Genomic DNA, 9755 nt, shown 5'->3' with positions numbered 1-9755 from the left:
TGTCCAAACTCCCTCAGACTGGCTATGGTTACAGAGCCTTGACTCAGTTTCAGTTTCTCAGACTTGCTTTCGCTTGCAAATGTTTATAGGTCCTTCTTACAAAACATGGCAGGGCAGACTTTGTCAGAGTGTAGGTGTTTGAAGAAAATGGGCCGTGCATAATCCGTGCATGGGGTGTGTGTGTGTGTGTGTGTGTGTGTGTGTGTGTGTGTGTGTGTGTGTGTGTGTGTGTGTGTGTGTGTGTACAGCTGAGAATTCAAGTGCCAGGCACGCTGTGGAAATTGTCACGTCATAAGGACCTGTAAAATGACAACGACTGACTTATGATACACCATGTTCTGGCTTTACCCCTGCTACCACCAGACATGAAGACATTGTGTGAAACAGTGAAACCTTCATCATAGCGCCACGGGCCAAGTTAGGCAAGGCCGAGATGAGGATGATTTGTAAAGTAAAGCATATTGGGTCTGCTGAATAGACAAGCCCCCTCTGGTCCACTTACCTTCTTCACAGAGAGGCAGGAGAGATGGAGCTGCCAAGTGGAGCTTTATGGGGACAATTTAACATAATGGCCAAATAAATACTGGTGTTAAAAAACAGGTGTGACCAGCTGCTGGAACACTAAGACCATTACCATCTTTTTTGACTGACATTTTTGCAGTGTTCTACAGATTTCACTGCTTTCCTCTTAAACGCTTGTACAAGTGGTTGCATCTGGCAAAATCAGTGTGTGCTGTATTAATATAGTGTGAGCAGAACAAGCTCTGCTGAAATGGGCCAGGAGTTGTTTTACAACACCGCTGCACTAATACTGCATTTAATTCTGAGGAACTGATAAATGTTTAAAAGGGATGAATAAATTCCACTGAAATTATATTTCTATACAATGGGGTTTGCCCAAACAAGAACTCTTCATAGCCAGGACCTAAACAAATATTTTCAATGCATTCTAGATTACATGCTTTATTCAAAGCTCGGAAGGTTTCCTTTATTTACCATCTGTGACATTTGGCAAGTTGAAGAAAAGGTGCATAAGGATGTTGCTCTACCTTATGTACATAAAGGGATTTCTTCCCTCCACTAAATCAACTCTAGAGAGAAAGGTGACTCCTTGGGTGCTTCAAAAGAAGACTACAAACAAAGGCCCCCCTTGCCCCCAGGTAGATATGGGTAAACAAAATTGTTTCAGGTAACCACACAGCAAACTTTGTTTTCCACTCACAACACAAGTCTCATTGAGGTCAAGAGCAGGAGGGTGTTTGCTGAAGGAACAGCGCGCTCGCTTGCTATGGCCTCAGGCACTCTGACAGAGCTTTGCCCTCAGGGTCACCGTGCTGTCTCAGTGCTAGCGAGCTGTCACACTTCTCCAGCAAGAGTTTAGAACAGGTGCCACTGACTCAGCACTCACACTGCAAATCAATTTTTACTGTATATATATGAATTATTTTAATCTCACACTTTGAAACCATCTTAAAGTCTTTGAATGATCTAAGACTTCCAAATCTTCAAAGTTCTCTATTTCTTAGAGGGCTAATTTCTGTTGTCTGAAAGTTATCGATAAGAAACAAATTTGCATGATTTTTGCATGATCGCTCTAATCACCACCTCAGTCAACCATCCTTCAGCCATTTCTGTAAGTGTGCAAAGTCAAAGGTCAGATTTCCTCTTTTCAAAGTCATAAAGCCCTCTACTAAATGTACAGCATTTGCCAATGTACATAGTTATGGGTGTGACGATTCCTTTCTAATTAAAAAAGTAAAAGTCCTTTTCATGTTTAATACATTATGATTAGTAAAGTGTCCCCGTGACTTTATTGCTCTCCAGCTTCGAGCAGGAGACCTCAGATGATCTGTCCACTGAATGCCTCATGACAGGTGGTTGTTTGCGAAGTCCCACTGGCGTGTTGGTGCACCTCTCCACAGCTGTCTCCTGCTTCCACAGCAGCTCCGGCCCAGCTGCCAGCAGGGCTTTGCTCTGCATGCTTCACTGGGGACATCGTCAGCCGAAAGTGTGCTCTTACCTTTGCTCTCTGTGTCTTAGTGTGAGTGTGTGTGAGAGAGAGTGAGTGTGTGTGTGTGTGTGTGTGAGAGAGAGTGAGTGTGTGTGTGGGTGGGTGGATTTGCAGGCTTACCTAACCATTATTTATATGTCCTTTCTCATTTCCTCCTCTCTCAAAGCAAGACGCCAAGAACAAACTCCATGTGACTTTTTGAAGGTTTTTTTAATTAAACAATATGTAACAAAAATGCCTTCTAGTTAACCTTTGTACATCTATATACTTACAAACTCATTTGCATAGGTCAGCAAAATATAAGTGCTAATTTTAATACAGCTGCAGAATTTCTTTATGGAAATTCTGAAGCAATGAGCAGATTTCTTAACAGGAAACTCTGTGTTCATAAGCTCCAGAAACAAGAACTAAATACGGCTGCCTGTAGGGGACACACACACATTTGCTGTCGCCCCACACTACTTCAGTGCTGAGGCTTCCTTCTGCACATCAGACTGTTTCAGCTTGTAATTTTGAGGGGAAAAAAAAAAGATATCAGTGGGTCTGCCCATGCTGCAAGTCCACCCCCCCCAGCCCTGCTCCCCTTCTCACCCCACCCCAGTCCAAGCTGTGGGAGTCTATGGCTAATTTACGGCTGCGAGTGATGCCAACGTGCTCTCTGAGGAGGCCGGATTTTAACACCTCCAAATGCTTTAATGCATCCCAGCTGACCTTAATTATAAAAGCATGCCGCCCGTGAACCTCTGCTCCCCTTGAGAGGGGACGGGCTGAGAGCTAAGCTACCTGCCGGCAGCTCCACTGGAACACAGCGCAATGTTAATAGTTGCATCCTGAGAAGAAATCAATAAACCTATAAAAGGTGATATCACAGTATCTAGAAGCTCTCTCTCTCTCTCTCTCTCTCTCTCTCTCTCTCTCTCTCTCTCTCTCTCTCTCTCTCTCTCTCTCTCTCTCTCCATCCATCCATCCATCCATCCATCTCCCTGGAGGAAGGAGCTCTATAAAAATTCTGTATTTTGTTGTTCATGGATGCTCAGGTTGTTGGGAGGCTCAGGCAGATACCAGCACCTGCTCTGATCTGCAGTATTAATACAGGGGAGAGTGCATTCAGCCGCACCCGTTCTGGAAGGCGCCGCTCGGTTCATCTGGCTTGTGCAAAAGGCACCAGAATCCAGGATAGGCTGGCTGGGACGTATAATATACTCTACCAGCCGAGAATGGCTGAAAACTGACACCAGTGCCCCTGTTGCAAATTGACCCATAACATTGAATTACGAGCACGCGCGAGGCCCATGCGTGGCAAGGAACATTCAGACATCGTTGTGCTGATAAACTGCCCAGACAATAGATAACTTTTTATGTACCTCCTCATGCAGAGCACAAATATTATGACTTCTAGTACATGAATTAACTCTCTAGCCTGGGGGTCCTCCTCTCAGCTGAGGTTAAGAGCTACTTTAATTAAAGATCAATACTGTTTTGCCATATATTTCGCCAGTGCTGAAGGAGATGGAAGCTCTCGTCAGCGGGCAGGCAGGCAGGTGGGAGTGACAGAACAGCACTGGCAGGGGAGCCGTGGTGATGGTCTGCTGCAGACTCGTTCATGGGGACGAGCTCCCAGCCAGGCCCTGCTGCCTGTTGTGTGAAAGGCAGCTGAAGCAGTGCTTGCTGGCCGCATCAGTTTCCGCAAGCTGCCTCACTGCAGAGACGTCCGACGTCTGCCACTGTAAAGTCCATCTGCCAGATATTCATTGCATGCCGTGACTGGCGGGATGGTAAGAGAACTGTGCTACCAGATGCAAATAAGGACGGGAGATTGTTGGGAGGCTGATTACTTTAAACACCCTACACCACGCACTCCACCTCACACCACCCATTCCACCCCACCCAACCCCCCACCTACCAGCTGTTCTTAAACCTCCGCCTGCTACCACCTCTGCTTCCTGAGCAGACATGTCGGGTACCTGTGCACTGCCAGGGGAGAGCAGAGAGGCATCAGGCCCTGATCAAAGTCTCGGCCACTCTCCAGAAGCACACCTTGGGCCCTTGTTATAGTGGGGGAGATAGTGGGCTCAGAACACACCTTCAGACTGCAGGCTGCTCAATTCCCCTCAGATCTCCTTAATCCGCTCAGATTGTGTTTGACAGGACAGGGATCCTCCTGCTGTTCCTGAAGCCGCGCTCATTCTGCCGAGCAGCTAACAAAGGGTGCCAATCCTGCCTCCTCGGCGCTAAGCAGCTTTCTAACATGGACGTCTCGTCAGGTTCATCACCCTTAGCCTGGTTAATGAAGGCTGATTATTGTCTCTAGCCAAGTTCCACCACCCAGTCTGCTGCTGTGAAACTCCTCATCATGAGATGAAGCATCACCTATGCAGTACATGAATAAAACAGGTGTTATTTTCAGTTTACTATGTGGTATGAAGTGTTGTAGCGTCTGCACTCAAGCACGCATTGCGCATATGTTCAATGTACTGTAAAAAATAATAATAATTTTAAAAAACTAGAATCTTGTGTGTTTTATCTATTTTAGTACTCTTATTCTGTGCTTCCAATGTAGTGTTAAGATATGACTTCATCACACAGGTCTCAAGGGAGAGGTACTGTTTGTAGATACACAAAACTCTAAACACACACACACACACACACACACACACACGGAGGGTGTGAGGGGTGATCTCAGCAGCAGGGATCTGATGGCTCAGACGGCTGGCTCTTATCGACACCGGGCCTGCTCGGGTTTAGCCTGGCCGGGTCTCCGGGGCCCGCTGACCAGCGCCCCCCCTCGTCCGCCACACAAGAGTAAGCCAGGTTAAACAGTTAAACGGCAGCAAATCCCGCACTGCCCTGTGGGAAATTTGCCTCTAATCCCAAACTTATAGGCACACAATCAAAGCCAAAAAGCCCAAGCAGCAAACCTGATCCTCCCCCTACACACGATCGGTGGCCTCCTGGGAGGGTAGCGAGAGTGCAGCGGGCAACACTGAGATGGATAAATACCTAAATGATGAGACAGTCGGGGGACATGGGGGCAGTGTCTGGCTATGGCCGTTCACCTCCAATTTGGTGGCGTCGTCAAGAAAGGCAATTGGGCGGCAGCCCCCACGCACCAGCCAGTCCTTATTATTATAAGTTGAAGTGCAGCTCGGGGAATGATTAATGACGGTGTCAGGGCGAAAACAAAGCGTGGCGCGAGTTATCTCGCGTCCACCTGCTCCGGCAGACCGATTGGACAGGAGTGGAAAAGGGCTGGAGGAACGAGCCTTGATAATGGGACAGAGACAGGGAGACAGAATAGAAAGGACAGTACAGTGTGCACTGACCAGGTTGGGGGAGAGGCAAAAGGGAGACTTTGAATCTCTATGAATACACATGCAAAAACAGATTTGTGCTGGACATGCTTTTCAACTATCCCAGAAATTAGCAGCAATGCAATTTTTGGGACCATCAAATTTAAGACATAAAACAGAAAAAATGCCCATATGCTTGTGAATATTCATCTGCATGTTGTTGTTTTGGCGTGCACGCATGTAGCGTGTGCAGGAGCAGGCATAATTCTTTTCCAAGGTGTGAAATTCTGAAAGGTCCAGTGTGCGATTGATTTGACACATAGAGTGGACTTTCATGGCATCTGTGTTTGTTACATGTAGGCTGACTGTCCCCTGCTGTATCGGTGTTGACATTTATAGGATAGTGTTGGAGGAAGCCCTGGACAAGTCTCTAATTAGATAGAGAAGTGTGGAGCAGAAGAGCAGCCAGACAGTGCCATCCAGTGGATGTTTTAAGAACTGCGGCATTAAGGATAATCTCCAGTCACAGTGAGATTTTAAAATAAATAAATAAAATAACTACGTATATGATTTTTTAAAGAGATTTTGTGAGAAATTGTTTGGGTAATGTTTATCACTGTAGGCCATATTAAGCATAGAAAAATACTTTTCACAGCATTGGATTTCCCAAAATAGCCAAAGAAGGAACAATGGCTTTGAAATTAAATTGCATGAACTATATAAAATATAACATGAACAATCAGCTTTAACCCATTTAATTTGTAACAAATAAGGAAAACACGCTACATTCACATTAAGAATGTGACTTTTAAATGTTTTTCAGTGCAACCAGTTTAGAAAGTAATTTTTCCATTATTATCAGCAATGATATTCACATTATCTCTTTTCCACAGCATAAAATGTCTTCTGCAGAAAATCTGTCTAATCATTCATTTCCAGTAGTTCAATCAATATATTGGATAGAAGAATCTTAATTGCTTTCATGGTTATAATCAAGTGGGGGTCTATGCATATGATCAGTGTGTGTGTGTGTGTGTGTGTGTGTGTGCGTATGTATGTATGTGTGCATATGTGTGTGTGCGTATGTGTGTGTGCATGTGCGTGTGTGCGTGTGCATGTGTTTGCCTGGACTGCGCCTGTCACACAAGCCTCCCCAAATCAGGTCAGCTGGTGACGGAGAGACGTGGCAGTACTGTGACTAGAAAGCGCGCGGCTGACCTAGAAAATGACATGCAGAGTGTTTTATTTATGTGCCCTACACAGCCTCACATGGCTAAGTGTGTATGTGTGTAATCCTCAGGGTGTATGCTGGGGTTTGGACACAGTCATACTGCTGCATCAGCAATATCACAGCTATGGTCTTTAGAGGACTCTTATTCCAAAATTCAGACATAATATATTCACTGGACCGTTTCTCATCGGCGTATATTTTCTCTGGAATCTTGCAAAAAAGCCTCCAAGTGGGAAGCAGAATGTTGCTGTGCAGGGTGGTCACAGGCCTCGGCCGTGTGCTGTGGGTCTGCTTTACAGATTCTCATCTCACCCATGCACAGCCCCCACCAAACACCAGGAAATGAAAGCCCACCCCAGCTGGCTCGGTTAATAACGATTCCCAGCTTCAGAAAGAGTCTCGTGCTGCCCGGCTGTCATCATACGGAGCTGCACAGTCCTTCCATTCAGAAAAGAAACACAAAGTTCTATTTGTAGGTAATAAATTAAAGAGCCTGTCAGGATGCATGGACTCACAGGAGCTGGGAGAGGCGTGCAGCACCACAGAGGCACTGATAGAAAGGTCAAAGGTCAGTGATACCCAGGGCTATAGCCCTCAGCAACGCGTCCCAGTGCGACAGACTCAAGAGTGACCAAGCAGATACGCACATAGATACACACATACGGGAATGTGCCCACACGGCACTCTAGCACGCTCCTGAACTCCTCAGACAAGCCAGAGAGCATTCCAAAACAGCATGCCTTCATTCCGCCTCAGCAAAGAGGCCTTCCTTTTCTCCACAGCACAAAATGTTAAATTGATGCCCAACAATAACATGATTCTAAAATGTGGTGCTAATGTGCACGCCTGGCTGCCTGTCTATTTCTTGGTCCGTCTTTTTATCTGCTACTGTCTGGTAATTAAATAATACATAACTCATCACATGCATTATATGTCTGCAGGCATCATACATTTACGGTATTTAGCCGACTGAGTACAACTTTGAGCAATTGAGGGTTAGGGGCCTTGCTCAGGGGCCCAACAGTAGCAACTTGGCAGTGGTAGGGCTTGAACCAGCAACCTTCCGATTACAAGTCAAGTACCTTAACCACTGGTACGGTACGTAACGTATCATAATGTATATGTCAGGTGGAGGTATTTTAAATGTCAAATTCAAATGCATAATCAATATAATTGTTAAAGTGCCCCAGTTAAACTTAAACTGTGTTGATGAAGTTCTCTTTTACACTTCTACTTTACAATAACAATGAATAATTTATTTAATTAAAGTGAAACTGACCGCAAGTTGTTCACTGTAGCTAATGGTATTCTTAAAGATGGATTTAGAATTAATATCATACTTAAGGTGGAAAAATGTGAAACGTGATCATAGGAGTGGTAACATGAAACTAAAGAGTCTTTGGGAAGCACAGTTTCTCAGGAACAGGGTCTGTCTATGTGGGATGCAGGGCCTTTGAAATTCTTCGTTGAGGCAGGCTCCTTTGTGTGTAACAGCTTGGCAGAATCAAACCCAAAATGAAAACACCCAAAAGAATACCTGAAAGGGAACAATATCGGGTGCCATATGTATATGTAGCTTTACACATCCTTGCGTTTTCATCCCCTCCGATATTATGTGCGCCTTCTGTGAAGCCGAGCTTTGCGTCTGGAGATTCTTTTAATGAAAACAGGAAGGTACAGGAAGCTCGCTAAAATCTCTTATGCACTCAAACGAACAACCTAGGGACAAAACATGAACCGCGCGCAGTGGCTTCCTTGTAGTCCCGTGCTCAGACAAGGGCGCGTTTAGCTGCGCTGTTCAGACGCGGGGTCCGGTGGGATGTGCGGATATGTGTTTATCAGAAGAGGAACTCTTTTCTGCGTAGCGCGCTTTTCTTCTGCGCTGCTCTGGGTGAACCAGAGATTTCTGAGCAGGCGATGCGCAGTTCCCTGACTGAGCGTCTCACAGTCCCTGCACGGTTTTAATGAGGGCTCAGGGGGTCATTGGTATCTGTCTTCTGGTTGATCACTTTTCATGTTTTTGGAGCGAGGCAGATTGAGTATTTGGTGTGACAGCAGCCCAAATTCCGCCTAGGCTTTCTTGGGAAATAGGCTAAACATTAAATACGCTGTCAAAGGACAAAAGTGGATTGTCATCTTGTTAAACGGTGATAATAAACAACCCAAATGGAATAAATGCTACTAATTTAGATGCTTAACTGGGGCAACTAAGAGAAAGCTGGCTACATTACTCTGGATGGACATGGATTAAGATTACTCTTACACTGAACTGAAGTGCTAATGGTGAATCACTACTGCAAATTCTTTTTAGTCTGTATTTGACATTAATCTGGGTTTAGGTCAACCGGCCATAAAACCCGTTCATTATTAATACATCATAGACCAATCTATTTTATTTCCCATTTTTATATATACGTACATTCCTTACGTTTCTGGGGAAAGGAACATTTCTGAGGTTTCTGAAATACTAACAAACGATAATGAATTAGCAACTTTTTATATCTCTTGCGCTTCGTGAATTGAGAGGTTTTCCTATTTTCTGTCATCCGTTCCTATAAAATGCCAATGGCGCCACCGTGTGGCTCGTCACAATATTACCAGATAAAACACATTACAGAAACAAGATCTAACTAAAACAAAGAGCATAAAAAGTCAACAAGACATACTTTGGGATCTAACTAGTACAATTCAAAATAATTGGGAAATTGTACTGGAAAATCGGAAACATTTTTTTTGCATGTCCTATTTGGGTTAAAATGTTTTGCCTCGCTTTTGACACATGCTAAATGAAGCTTTCTGTACTGTTCCAGTCAGAAGAGAAGAGGAAAAAGGTGTGATGTGGTGTGAGCAGGCACTGTGGCAGCGTCAGGCCTCAACCCCACACCTGAACTCAAGACACAGCACAGCAGGACACTGGACTGGCAAGAGTCGAGCACTGAAGGCAAGTCAAAGTAGCCAGCAAGCTCTTAACCTTTGCGCATGAACAGATAAGATGACTTTTTCTTTTTTTCTTTTCACGTGTCCACGAGAGACTTTCTGTTTTACTGATTTTCCTGTTTATTCAGTCCTTTGCATTCTGGGACAAACTGACCTATTCAAAAGCACATGATCTTATTTAGGGTCAGAGCACTTTCTACATAGCTCACATAGAAAACTGTTCCCCAACACTGACATCTTTGTCTAAAGGGAAAAAAGGAAGTATTCTTGAAACGCTTAAAAACTG

The sequence above is a fragment of the Electrophorus electricus genome, chromosome 10 (assembly GCF_041902795.1).
Source record: "Electrophorus electricus isolate QZ-2024a chromosome 10, ASM4190279v1, whole genome shotgun sequence".
NCBI classification, from domain to species: domain Eukaryota; kingdom Metazoa; phylum Chordata; class Actinopteri; order Gymnotiformes; family Gymnotidae; genus Electrophorus; species Electrophorus electricus.
Note: the sequence above shows the minus strand (reverse complement) of the source record.